Source organism: Capsicum annuum, chromosome 7, assembly GCF_002878395.1.
Source record: "Capsicum annuum cultivar UCD-10X-F1 chromosome 7, UCD10Xv1.1, whole genome shotgun sequence".
In the NCBI taxonomy this organism is placed as follows: domain Eukaryota; kingdom Viridiplantae; phylum Streptophyta; class Magnoliopsida; order Solanales; family Solanaceae; genus Capsicum; species Capsicum annuum.
Window position 1 is genome coordinate 102771875 of NC_061117.1, and position 13308 is coordinate 102785182.

The window sequence follows — 13308 nt, forward strand, 5'->3', positions numbered from 1 at the left end:
ACGACTTATCACAAATGTCGTCAGCCATACTTGTCTTTAGATTTCTTTAAATTTCAACCTTTTTTCTTCCATTATTGTTGGTTCTCTATCATATCAGCTTTAACTGCAAAATCAAACATAAACTAATCAAAAAATAACTAAAGTTGTTTAAGACCTTGCAATTATTTAGAGTTAAAAGCCTCAAATATGTTAGCATATGCTCACACATCAGTACGCAAAAGCAAAATTTGCGACCATACCAAATTCGATATTTCAAACTCAAAGGAACCATCAAAATTTCCATTCGAGATCATTTTGATGAAATGTGAATCCAACAACTATAGTTCTATTTTAATCAAATTCTACCCAATAGTCCAAAATGAGTTTGGAAGCATCAATACTTGAATCAAGGGTCTCCCCAGCATAAAATCAACATTCCAGAGCTGATGGCGTTGTTGGAATTCTCATCCAAGGCTATTTATAGGATTTTTGATTTGAGATCAATTCCTTAATAGTGAAAGCTCCAAAACAGACAAATGAGCCTAAAATCCAAACAAACTATCCAATAGTTGAACTGATAATTTTGATTAGTCATAAATGACCAGTAGCCACTATGAGAAGGCTCAAAAGGCGAGAAATGCATGAAAATCAAGAAAATGACCTGAAGGATCACAATGGGGTGTCATATCAAATGAGACCTCTCATTTATGATGCCAAGTTTAAACCTGATGTAGAGACTATTCAAGCAATGGCTTGGATTTCCTTTCATGATCTATTACCTACATTTTTTGTGAAAAATCTATTTTTTCTCTAGCTTCTATGACTGGTATGCCAATTTATTTGGATATGGATACTATCAATAAAACACACCCTAATTGTGCGAGGGTGAAAGTGCAAGTAGATTTGGCCGCTAAATTGACGAATTGTGTAGAGATTAAAGTTGAGTTAGTAGGACCAATGAAACAAGAGTGCAATCAATAAAGATTCAATATGACAAGTTGCCTATGTATTTTCACACATGTAAACTCCAAAGTCATGAAGAGGAGGAATGTAGGGGTTTACACCTGGAGCTAAAAAGACAAGTAGTCGATGACAAGAAAGAAGAAGAATCAAAATCACAAAGATGAGCCTAATGATGTTCTTGTCAAAAAATATATATAAATGGGAATGTTGTTCTAGCATGGTGGAATCCTACAAATAGAAGGTTCAAGGTGGAAAAAGGCCAAGTAATGAGTAATGCTACAATGAAAGCAACATATCCTAGAAAAGGAGTTAACACCTCAAACCCTTTTGATATGTTACAGAAAGATGGGGATGACAATAAATATATGGTATGGTAGCACAAACAAGCAGCATAACAGAGATAGGAAAATAGGGGGATGCACATAATAGTACAATTATTTAACAAAAAGGAACCTACAGTTAGAAAAAAGTAGAGAAAGAAATCAGGAACAAATGCAGCATAAATAATATAAAGAATATGAGAAAGATAGCAGCAACAACAATGAAATCAGCATGTCCTAGCTTATACAACATCAAGAATTAGATGACAAAAGTCCAGATACCAAGAGGGCCTTAAAATTGACATTGTGTATTTTTGATGTTGATTTACAACTGGTGCTCAATAATACCGATAGAGAGCAGAAATTACCAACAACAAATACAAATAGAGAAGATGAACATGAGAAAAAGGATATTATTAAAAGTGAGCAAAATATACAACAACTGGCAAAGGCTATTTTTCATGACTTTGTAAATAGACAGCACAAAGGTTTTTGAGTATGTAGAAGGGGAAATGAGAAGTTTTCCAGCAACCAATAATTTATTGGAACAAGCACTATAACAATCTACAAAAGAGCTTCTCTTGTTAAGACTTTACATGATCTAGTGTCTCACCATATAGAGGATTAAATGGAGAATACTAGTATTGCACAACATACAGAGCCAGTTGAGGGCAAAAAAAATAACATGCAAAACAAGGAGATTCAGGTTTTGAATAGTTCTGGAACTTCACCACAATCTGTCTCCAAGTTCAACAAATACAAAAACAAGATGGAACAAAAACCTACAAAGGTTAATCCTGTAAGTAATGTGAAATTAATTTACAAATGAAGAAAAAGCTTTCTTTTGGAATGTGAGGTCTGTGAAAGCATTCATTTCATCGAATTAAAATACTACATAGATATCACAAGTTCTCCATTATTGCATTAATGGAGCCTTTTTAAGATGTAAGGAAAATTCACAAGTACAAGAAGTGGTTGGAGATGTAATATGAAAACTATAACTCGAATGGAAAGATTTTGGTCTTTGTTCAAGTCTATGTGCATGTGGTTGTATTATCAGATTTAGAATAATAGATTTCTTTAAAATTAGATTTTCAGGAATCTGTTCATTCATTAATCACTACCATGGTATATGCAAAACGTGATGCACTAAAGAGGATTAGTCTTTGGGATGATATCTACTTAGTATGAATATGAGGCTTCCTTGGTTGGTGGAGTGATTTTAATGTCGTATTATATGAAGAAAAAATTGGTGGTATTCTTGTATATCCTCAAGAATATGAGAATTCGCATTTTGTGTTAACTCTTGTGAGATTTTTAACATCAATTTTAAGGATAGTCCTTTTACATGGTGGAATGAAAGGGTTGACAGTGAGTGTATTTTTAAAAGGATGGACAGACTGATGATGAATCAAGCTTTTTTGGGCATTAATGGCTTAGTAGAAATAGAGCATTTAGCTAGGACAGGCTCAGATCATGCTCCTTTACTTCTTTATCATGGTGAGCAGTCAACAAGTGTTAGAAGACCTTTTAGATTTCTTAAATTTTAGTCTGAAAAGGGGGATTTTTAGGATGTTGTTAAGTCAAGATGGGTTTCCAAGAATTCTGATATCTTCAATTGCCTGAAAGAAAAAATAAAAAAGACCAAAAATGCATTGTCTAGATGAAGCAGAGAAAGACTTGGGGATAATTTAAATAGATTATTATTGGGGAACAAATTATTGGCTTAAGGAGGATATCTTTGAAGAAGATCCATCTATTGAAAATAGAATAGTATTACAAAGGGTACAGGCAGAACTAAAGCAGTACATTCATTATGAAGAAAAATTCTGGAGGCAAAAAGTAGGTATTTAATGGTACACAGAAGGGAAAAAGAATACTAGATTTTTTATAGTCTAATAAATGGAAGGAGGAGGAGACTGCCTGTAAACAAAATAATAAAGGCTAATGGACAATGGGCAGAAGGCGATGAACAAGTGGTTGTTGAGGTGATTTCTCTCTTTCACAATAAATTCACAGGCAGTGATGGTAATATGGAGCTTTCTCTGCTTCAGCATATACCATCTTTGATTTTGAGGAGATGAATAATGTTATTGATGTTAACCGTACAACAAAGGAGGTCAATAAAGTGGTGTTTGAACTTAAAGGTGATAGTGATAGTGGTTCTGATGGATTTACTGGTCATTTCTTTTAGATTTGTTGGAAAATAGTGGGAGAGGATGTTTTTAATGCAATGACTTCCTTTTTTGAAGGAGGTACTCTCCCTAAATCAATTACCCACACTAACTTGGTATTAATTCCTAATAAAGACACCGTGCAATCTTTCTCAAACTTGAGACTAATAAATTTGAGTAATTTTCTTAATAAAGTGATCTCAAGGGTCTTGCATGATAGAATACATGTTCGGCTACCTATTCTGGTATCAAAGAATCAATTAGGATTTATCAAAGGCATAAGTATCACTAAAATGTGTTGTTGGCTCAAGAGATCATTTCAGATATTAGAATGAGGCGAAAGCCAGCAAATATGGTGATTAAGCTTGACATAGCTAAGGCTTATGACAAAGTTAACTGGTAATTCTTGATTAAAGTACTAGAAAAAATGGAATTTGATTCAAGGGTGGTTGAGATTTGGAGACTCATAGCTAATAATTGGTACTCTATTCTTATTGATGGAGATGCACATGGGTTTTTCCATCCTACAAAGGGTATAAAATAGGGATATCCTTTATCCCCTACTTTGTTTATTTTATTAGCTATAGTATTAAGTAGAGCTTTAAATTCTTTATTTAAGAACATTCAGTTTAAAAGTTTTGGTCTACTTAAGTGGAATGATAATATCAACCATTTAGCTTATGTTGATGACACCATTATCTTTGCCTTTGCTGACAAGAAATTCCTGTAGATGATTATAAATATTTATAGGGATTATGAGGCATAATTTGGCCAATTGATTAACAAGTGGAAGAGTGTTTTTTCCGATGTATCATAAAACTACTCATGCTCATATTAGGGAGGTGGAAGATACTACTAGATTCATTAGAGCGAAATTTCCTTTAATATATCTAGGATGCCCTATTGTACATGCAAAGAAAAAGAAAGTACATTTTGCTGAATTGATGATAAAAGGTGAACAATAAGTTACATGTTTGGAAAGAAAAGATGCTCTCATTTGATGGTAACGATGTATTGATCATTAATGCTTTGAATGATATTCCCTTATATCTCTTATCTGTAATAATTCCTTCAAAGTGTGTTACATATGATGTACATAGAATTTTTATAAGATTTCTATGGAATTTCAAAGAGATAGGGAGTAAAAAACATTGGGTGGTAGGGAGGAACAAACATTGGATGGCCTGGTCAGATATATGTATTCCCAAAGAAGAAGGAGGTTTGGGTTTTATATCCTTATTTGACATTTCTAATGATTTATTTTCTAAATTGTGGTAGATTTTTAGAACTCAAAAATCCTTGTGGACTAACTTTTCATGGAACAAATATTGCAAAAAAGTGAGGCCTCAAATGATAGAATAGAATGGGGGACTCAGACTTGAAAGTACATACTGGAAGCAAGAGATATATTTGATCACTAAATTTAGTGGGAACCTAAATGTGATCACTCGAGTATGTGGTATGATAATTCGACAAAATTAGGTGCCCTTCATTATGTTCTACCTCTTAAAGTGGAAAATGACTATCAATTGGAGGAGGTTAGTGAATTATTTAGTTGGGGGATGGAATGTTGAATTAATGTTGAATATTTTCACAAAGGAGGTGTCTAATCACATTATCAAAAATGTCAATAGGGTTGAGGAGGATAAGGAGTGGGATAAGCCTTGGTGGATGTTGAATAGCTTTGGAAAGTTCACTGTTGGGTCGTCTTGGGACTGCTTGAGAAAAGAGGAGTGATTCAAAAACACTTCAAACAAATATGGGAGCAAGGAGAACCTTTTAAGGTGTCTTTCTTTATATGGAAACTGCGGAAGAAGAGAATTTCAGCGGGAGAAGTTCTGATCAATAGTAGAATAATAGATTATATGATATGTTGAAATCATTGAACATTTGTTCATTTCCTGTTCTATATCTAATCTTATTTGGAATTATATTATAGGTGCATGGGTGTATGGGCCTTTTCTTTGAGTAAAGAATTCTATTTACAAATGGTGGATCATGGAAGTAGCATCTAAACTTAAGCCCATCTATAAAGCTGCTCCCATGATCAGTCTTTGGCAGATTTGAAAAAAAAAAAAAAAACTCAATAAAGCATGGAAGAATGATTTCATATGCTACCATGATATTTGAAATAGGCAGAAACTTGTTCTTTATGGCAAGGTGTATGTATCCATGCTTGAGGAATCTATCGTCGTCATGGCCAGGCTTGGAAAAAATCATGGAGGACTATACTCCTAGAATTGGATGTAGGTGGTCTATTTAAAATTTCTAATATAGGTTCTTTCAATTGTAATTCAAAGGCAATCCGAACCCTAGTTCAGGAGCCTTTTCTATAAGAAATGATGTTGGGAACTTGTATATGCTGAGGGAACGAGAGTTGGAGATACTACTAATCTAGTTGCTGAAGTTTTAGCACCAAGGCGTGAATTGAAGTATTTTGTTTATCAGAAATATTTTCCTTAGACATTGGAGACTAATTCTTTATCAGTTAAGAAAATTGTGGATGGTATATGATAGGTTCCTTGGTATATTGTTGTTGAGATTAAGAGAATTAGGGCCTTAATAAAAATTATGGATGTAGTGGTGGAGCACATACAAAAAGAGAAATAAACTGACAGACTTTTTTGCTAACCATGTTTACATAAAGGCTAATCTACTTAATAATGCAAGAATTTCCAAAAGATGCAAAGATAATACTAAACATGGACAAAGGTCAAGTGTCAAATCTTAGAATTAGAAAGTTTCTAAATGAAAATATCAATAACTAGAGGGCATGTACAATGATGAAAGAAATAAATCAAATCATATAACGTCAGACAAAGCAATAACTCAATATGACAAGAACATGCAAACCAAAATTAGTTGTGATGCAGTACAACACATGAGCATTAACAGAAAAAAAGTAGAGCAACAGTGTAGTTGAAAGGAGTTGAAAAGTGGTATTTGGACTGATAAACACTTGATGGTCAATAGTTCATCCTATTAAGAGAGGCAAACAAATTAGAAAAATCAAAGTTTTGTAGTGCAAATTTGGGGATTCTTTGGCAGGAAAAACTTATAGAGTAAAGTTAATAGTGAAATTTTAGTCGTGTTTTTCTTAGACAGTGGTATTAGCTCCGTGTTGAGATTAACCTATGAAGAAGACAAAGTTAAAATAAAACTATTAATCTTAGATAAATAATACAAAGATTTGGTGGTGATTAACACATATCTTGGTAAATTAAAAAACACACATATCTTGGTCAAAGAAACTCAGATCTATGGAGGGATGCGCTGAAAAAGTCTTCATTTGAAATGATTTCACGGCGTTTGTGAGACATGAAAATGACTTGTATTAAATCATCCAAAGGCTTTTAACAACAAGAAAAAATTAATAAATCCTCATCTAATCGCAATTTGACATTGGGTGCACCGTCTGATTTGAAAGATGATGATGAAGAAACGATTGGTTTGATGCCCTTTCAGTTCTTTTTGAGCTTATTTCTTTGTCTTCTATTTTTTTGTTTCCTATTTGGACTGATTGTTTTTGTTTTGTCTATTGCCGGGTTTTGAATTTTTGATTCTAATATGGTAAGAGGCCTCAGCTTTTATTCTTCTTAGTAAAATGGCCTATCTAGCCTTTATTTCAAAAAAAAAAAAAAAGATAAAAGAAAAAAGAAAAAACATAAAAAGGAAAAGAGAAAAAATTAGAAAAGAAAAAAAGAAAGACAGATTGAAGATAGAGAAAGAGAGAAAATAAAGGAGAGATACTATGGGTCGTATTTAATTGATAAGAGAGACTATGAATTGTAATTAATTGAAACTTAGACTAAATAGGGTAATTGGGAGCTTAGCCTTTTTTGTTATTGAATATGGTAGGCAGTTACTTAAATGGTCTTACCTTACATATATATCATTCTTTGGGTCTTAAATCATTAAATAAGTTTAGTCTTATATCATCCCGTGACCTAAGCAATTTCTATATAAAATTCAACTCATATTGATATAAAGAAATGTGCAACATATTGAATAGGCTTAAGAGACAAGAATTTCAGATAAATTTGAATGTATTGGAGTTCATTAAGAATTATCATGATACTTTAGAAAAAGTAGGTTTTTTTATGTCAGGTATACTGGCACATATGATTCTGAAAGAAGCCTGCGATCTTCTAAGAAAATCTTATTTCCTAAATAAGGATATGAAAAACATTTTTGTAGCCTTAGTGATATATTTAAGGAATTAGAAAATATAGCCTAGAAAATGAGGTATGAAGTTTAATAATCAGGCTAGCGTCCGAATATAGTCCAATGGATAAAGCTCTAACAGCTCTTGTTCTTATGACTGCTATCAGGAAAGGGAAAAAAGAGCATATACCTAACTTACTTTGAACTACTATATATCCTATCCAAAATTGTTATCCTTCTACAGGCCCTTATATCCATTTGGAATTTGGTATCCACCCCAAATACTAGAAGGGAAGCCTTGTAGGGCCCTCATTGGAAGAGGGAGATGAAGGAGGAAATGAGTACACTTGAGAAATGAGACATACAAGATTGTTGATTTACCACCTGGAAAGAAAATCGTGGGATCTAAATGTAAATAGGTATACACATGAAATTCTAGACAAATGGGGATATTGAGAGATATAAATCAAGGTTAGTGCAAAAAAATTCACACAAACCAAAGAAATAGACTATGACAAGACCCTTTTTACAGAGGCAAAGGTTGTTTTTATTAAAATCTTACTTTTCTTCACTACACAAAGATCATGGCCATTGTATTAGTTATATGTGAAAAATTCTTTCTTACATGGAGACTCACATGAGGAGGTGTATATAGAGATAGCACCTGGATGTGGAATAAAACGGGAGTCACATAGAGTTTGTAGATTGAAGAAAATCCTGTACGGATTGAAGCAATTCCCGAGGGCGTGGTTTGAGAAGTTCAGTAAGGTCATAGTTTAGTTTGGTTATAAAAAGTGTGCTTCTAACCATACACATTTCATAATGTAATAAAGGAGGAAAATGTGAGCTGAATCATAGTAAATGCATAGAATATTATGGTCACTGGTGATGCTGTTGTTGAGATTGCAAGATTGAAAACTTACTTGAGCTACACCTTCGACATAAAATTTGTATTTCAAGGTAATTCTTGGACACAGAGGTTATTGAAATCTATAAGAAATGTATCCATCTCTCAAATAATATACTTGATTTGAATAAAAAGGGATGTTAGGTTTCAAGATCGCAATTATCCCAATAGAAGGAAATCGTAAGGTTGAAGAAAAGAGAAAAAAACCCTTGGATGACGCAGGCCTCAAAGGCTTGTGGAAAACTTAGACATATTACTAGCACTAGACCTGACATTATCTATGTTTTGGGGTTGGTAAGCCAGTATATGCGTGCTCCTTGTCAAGCACACCTACATATAATATAGAGGATCTTGAGGTACCTCAAGGGTAATATTAGCAAAGTTATGATCTATACTAATTATGGCCCTGGAAGAGTGAAAATCTATTGTGATGATGATTAGGGTAGGTCAGTAGAGGATAGGAGATCAACTTCAGGATGAGAAAAGATCGCTAAGAAAGCATATTAGCGAAGAAAAAAGAGTTTTACATCTGACCAAAACAAAGCTCGTATTCTTTCTAAACCCCCTATGAGGGTCCTCTCATCTTCTTCCAAGGTGCTTATTTGGTTTACAAGCTATTGAATGGTTCCACCAGCTCCAAAAAAAACAATAGATCTAAGCCTGATAGAGATACTAATCCACAGATCACCATTAAATATTCAATAAGTTATTAATTTTATTTTTAGCCTCCTTACAATATAACGGTACTTGCATAGTTGCTTGTCTCCTTATCTAGATGGGACCCTCATTTTTCTCTCCCAATTCAAGTAATAAACACTTAAACACTTTGAAAAAAGAGTCAAAAGAAGTCTCAACTTATCTTGAGGAATCCCAACAAATCAAACTAAAGATTTGCCCTTCTGAATTGCCTCCAAATGAGTTCAATCTATTCAAAAATGAGTTCTCTGTAAGAAAATGAAGCTAATGATATCCATATTACCTAATTTTCAATTTGGGTTCAAAAGTCAACCCTGGTCCACAAGAGTAAAATAAATTTTTTAATTAAAAAATTATGTGACCCAAGATATAAGTAGTTTAAATCTGAAACCTGGAGAAAATGGAACTAAAATCGATTTGAAGAACACTAATTTATCAAATTTTCACTTTACCAAAAAATCCAAATTCCAAGTTGAAAACTTAAATTTGAGGCTAAAATCATGGTTTAGTTAGTGTAGATTAATGATAAAATTAAGATTTAGAAACTCACCCAAGGTAGAAACATCAAATTCTCACTTGAAATCGTCCCTACACGAGCTCCCAAACTTAAAAAGTGGAGGAATTGAAGAAATAGAATGAAAAAAGAGGAAATCCCACTAATAAAGCAGATCATTTCAGCTTTAGAAGAACTTTCACCGCTAACGTGGCATCTCCAAAATGGAGAAAACCTCGCACCAACAAAACTAACTTTTCTGCTAAAGTGGACTATTACCATAGGAGCGAGCCTACAAAAGCAGTGAAGTGTCGCCCCTACTGCTCTGACTATGTGAACAAAGTACCATGGAAGTGGTCTAGGCACAGCTGACCAGACTCCACAATAGTAATGGGAGTGTTGCTGGTGCGGATCTGCAAAAGCGAGTCAAGTTTTGCTAAAGCAGTTGACAACACTCAATAAAATATAAATCTAAACTCCTAACAAACCCTCAGAATGCATTCAAAACACCATAAAAATAATCTGACTATGTCACCAGATGAAATTCGACATTTTGAACTTAATGATGTAGTCAAAAAATTTAATGCAGATCATTTTCACCAGATATTAATCAAAGTCAACCGTAGGACTTAACTTTTTCACATCTCGTCTAAACACTCAAAATCATATAAAAATCCTAAAAATCAAATCAATCATGCCACTAATTCAAAAATCGATGTTTTAGAGTTGATGGGACTGATAGAATTCTTGTATTTTTTGGTATTAATAAAATTCAAAATTAAATTAAAAAAAGGACTGATATAATTCTCAAACGGTGCTCAAAGTTTTATATATTAACTAAAGTCAATTATTCCACCACTAAATCCTTTCAAAATAAAAAAACTCTTCCAAATCTCAATAAACATCTTGAAAATTGTGTCACCCACTCCTACATCCCACAAAAATCAAAATATGATTATGGAGAGGGATAAAATAGACAATATACATAAAAAAATATAAAAATCAAAGTAAGAGCTGTTATAATTATTTTATGTGATTCGTTCTCATGATAAGTTAATGTTAGGATCAAATCTCCTAAATTTTAGAAGTATAAGGTCATGTGATATCTCAAATAGATGCATCTTTGAAATGATCATATGTGCGCTTATTGTCAATCTACATTTTGACATTAACAAAATTACTTGTGTAAAATAACTGAATTAAAAACACAACTTTCAGATTAAGCAATTAATATAATTTATCTCGATAATATTGATTAATTTCCACGTTGGTTTGACTTTAAATGCCTTAGATAAACAGTTGAGTCATTTCCTATAAGAACAAAATTTCATGTATCGATTTGGATTATGATATATTGCATACACTAGCATTTTTATACGCCAGACTAATTATGATTAATTTTTCCCTATCAAGTGGTTCTGGGGAAATTAAATACTTTTTCATTTAACTTTTGACGTACAGTATATGATTAATTGATATGCCTCACCTAAATAGACGTATAAAGAGAGATTCTCAAAAGTAGACTAGGAATTCATATTAGTTTTTCTAACATAAAAGGGAGAGAATAAATAGTCATGATATATATTGGGAATTATCATCAGCATGATCCTCATTCAAAAGGTAATTTAAGTCAAATTCTTAGATGTTGTACCCAAGTATAATTCCATATTTTAGCTGCAAATACTCCTATTGAATATTTGTATAGGAAAAATTCCATATATACACTACCTTCATTCATTAAAACCTACATATATTATAAGTAGAAGCAAATTCAAATACATTATTAATAAAATAAACCTATTTTCTCTTTGTTTAAGTAGCAACAATAGCGATCTCTCAAAAAGAAGAATAATGTTTTTTACAGTTTTGCATTGATGAGTAAAACCCCGACTAAGTCAACGACTATAGAATGAAAACAACAACTATAAAATGTAATAAATAGCAGCGTATATATTTAAAATCTAAGATACTATTTTATAATTAGGGATAAAAGTATAATTTTAATATACTCTTATTGGGTTGACTGTTAACCGTTAACTAAAATCTTAAACTTGAAAATTGAACCGATAGCCTAATTGAAAAATTATGAAATTGTTTAAAATTGTTAATCCAATAACCCGATATCAATAAATCAATAACATCTTTTCGGTTGAGTTTTTTCTAATTAGATTTTAATAAAGCACACTATCCATTAAATAAACAACGGAAAAGGGTCAAAAATATCCTTGAACTATTCCAAATAGAGCAAAAATATCTTTTGTTAGTTTTTGGCTCAAAAAAATTCCTCCGTTAAATTTTTAGCTCTAAATTACCCTTCACTCTAATGAAATGACACCATGCATGCCACGTGGACAAGTAAATGCCACTTGAACTGTCCATGTCATTGTCCACTTGAAAAACTTTCATTTAATCCACTGAATAAAGTAGTCATATGCCTTCAAGGATGTATCTTTCTTATACCACTCGTCCACATAAACTTTAGGCTTTATCCCTTTATGTTGATAAGCCAATACAACATGTTGATGTAGTATGCCTCTCAATGGACATCTTCTACAAGTGCAAGTCCTTGCCCTAATATCAACTATATGTCTACAAGGACAATTTAAAACTTTATACCATACCTGACCATTAAACCTAACTGTGCAATTTCTAGCCATGTTTTTGTTCTATTCAAGTATTAGCAAAGCCATAGGTGAGATGTATGAAATCTAGGTGTCAGTAAACTTCCTCATTTCAACATTTCTATCCATTTTCTTGTGCCTAATTTCCTCTAACATAGTGATTACAGATTTATGTCTAGCAGCTAAATTCATGAATTAAATATCTCACACATATTATTCTCAACAATGTCATATTTAGAATGGAGAGAAGTATACATTACCCTCCTGAACTTGTCATGTTTTATTCATGGTACACCTGAACTTTGACTTGTCCTAAGTACCCCCTCAAACTTGTTGTTCTAATAAGTCGCGTGGCCCTTTTTCGCTGATTGTCCAAGGCGTGTAATACACGCGTGGACACGTGAAAAAAAGTGTTGATGTGGCTGTCCACGTGGATAAATACCATCCATTCCCCTTATATTTATCCTATATTAAAAAATAACTCACTTCTACCCTTAATTATCTAATTTCTCTCTAAAAAAATTATATTTTTTTAGTTTTCCTCTACTCCAAAATAGTGAAAGGTTGAATTTTCGTCGATCAAGTAATCTATTATCTAAAAATTTATATTTTTTGTGTGTTAAAAATATGAAATTATTTTTTTCCGGTTAGTGTTTCATAGTAGTTTCCGATTAGTGTTTCAATTAGAATTTTGAGGAGACTCACATGCACAAACATGTTTCTTATTATAATTAATGGAGTAAGAAATCACAATTTAAGTTAGAGGTTACAAAAATCGAATTGATAAAAATATTATTGATTTATCGTTATTGGGTTAACGATTTTTTTAATGATTTTGTGAAAAAATTTATTGGGTCATTGTTTCAATTTGATTTTTTATATTATTGGGTAAACCGATAACCCAATAAGTTTAGGCTAAATTATTATTTTACACCCCATATATATATATATATATATATATATATATATATATATATATATATATATATAT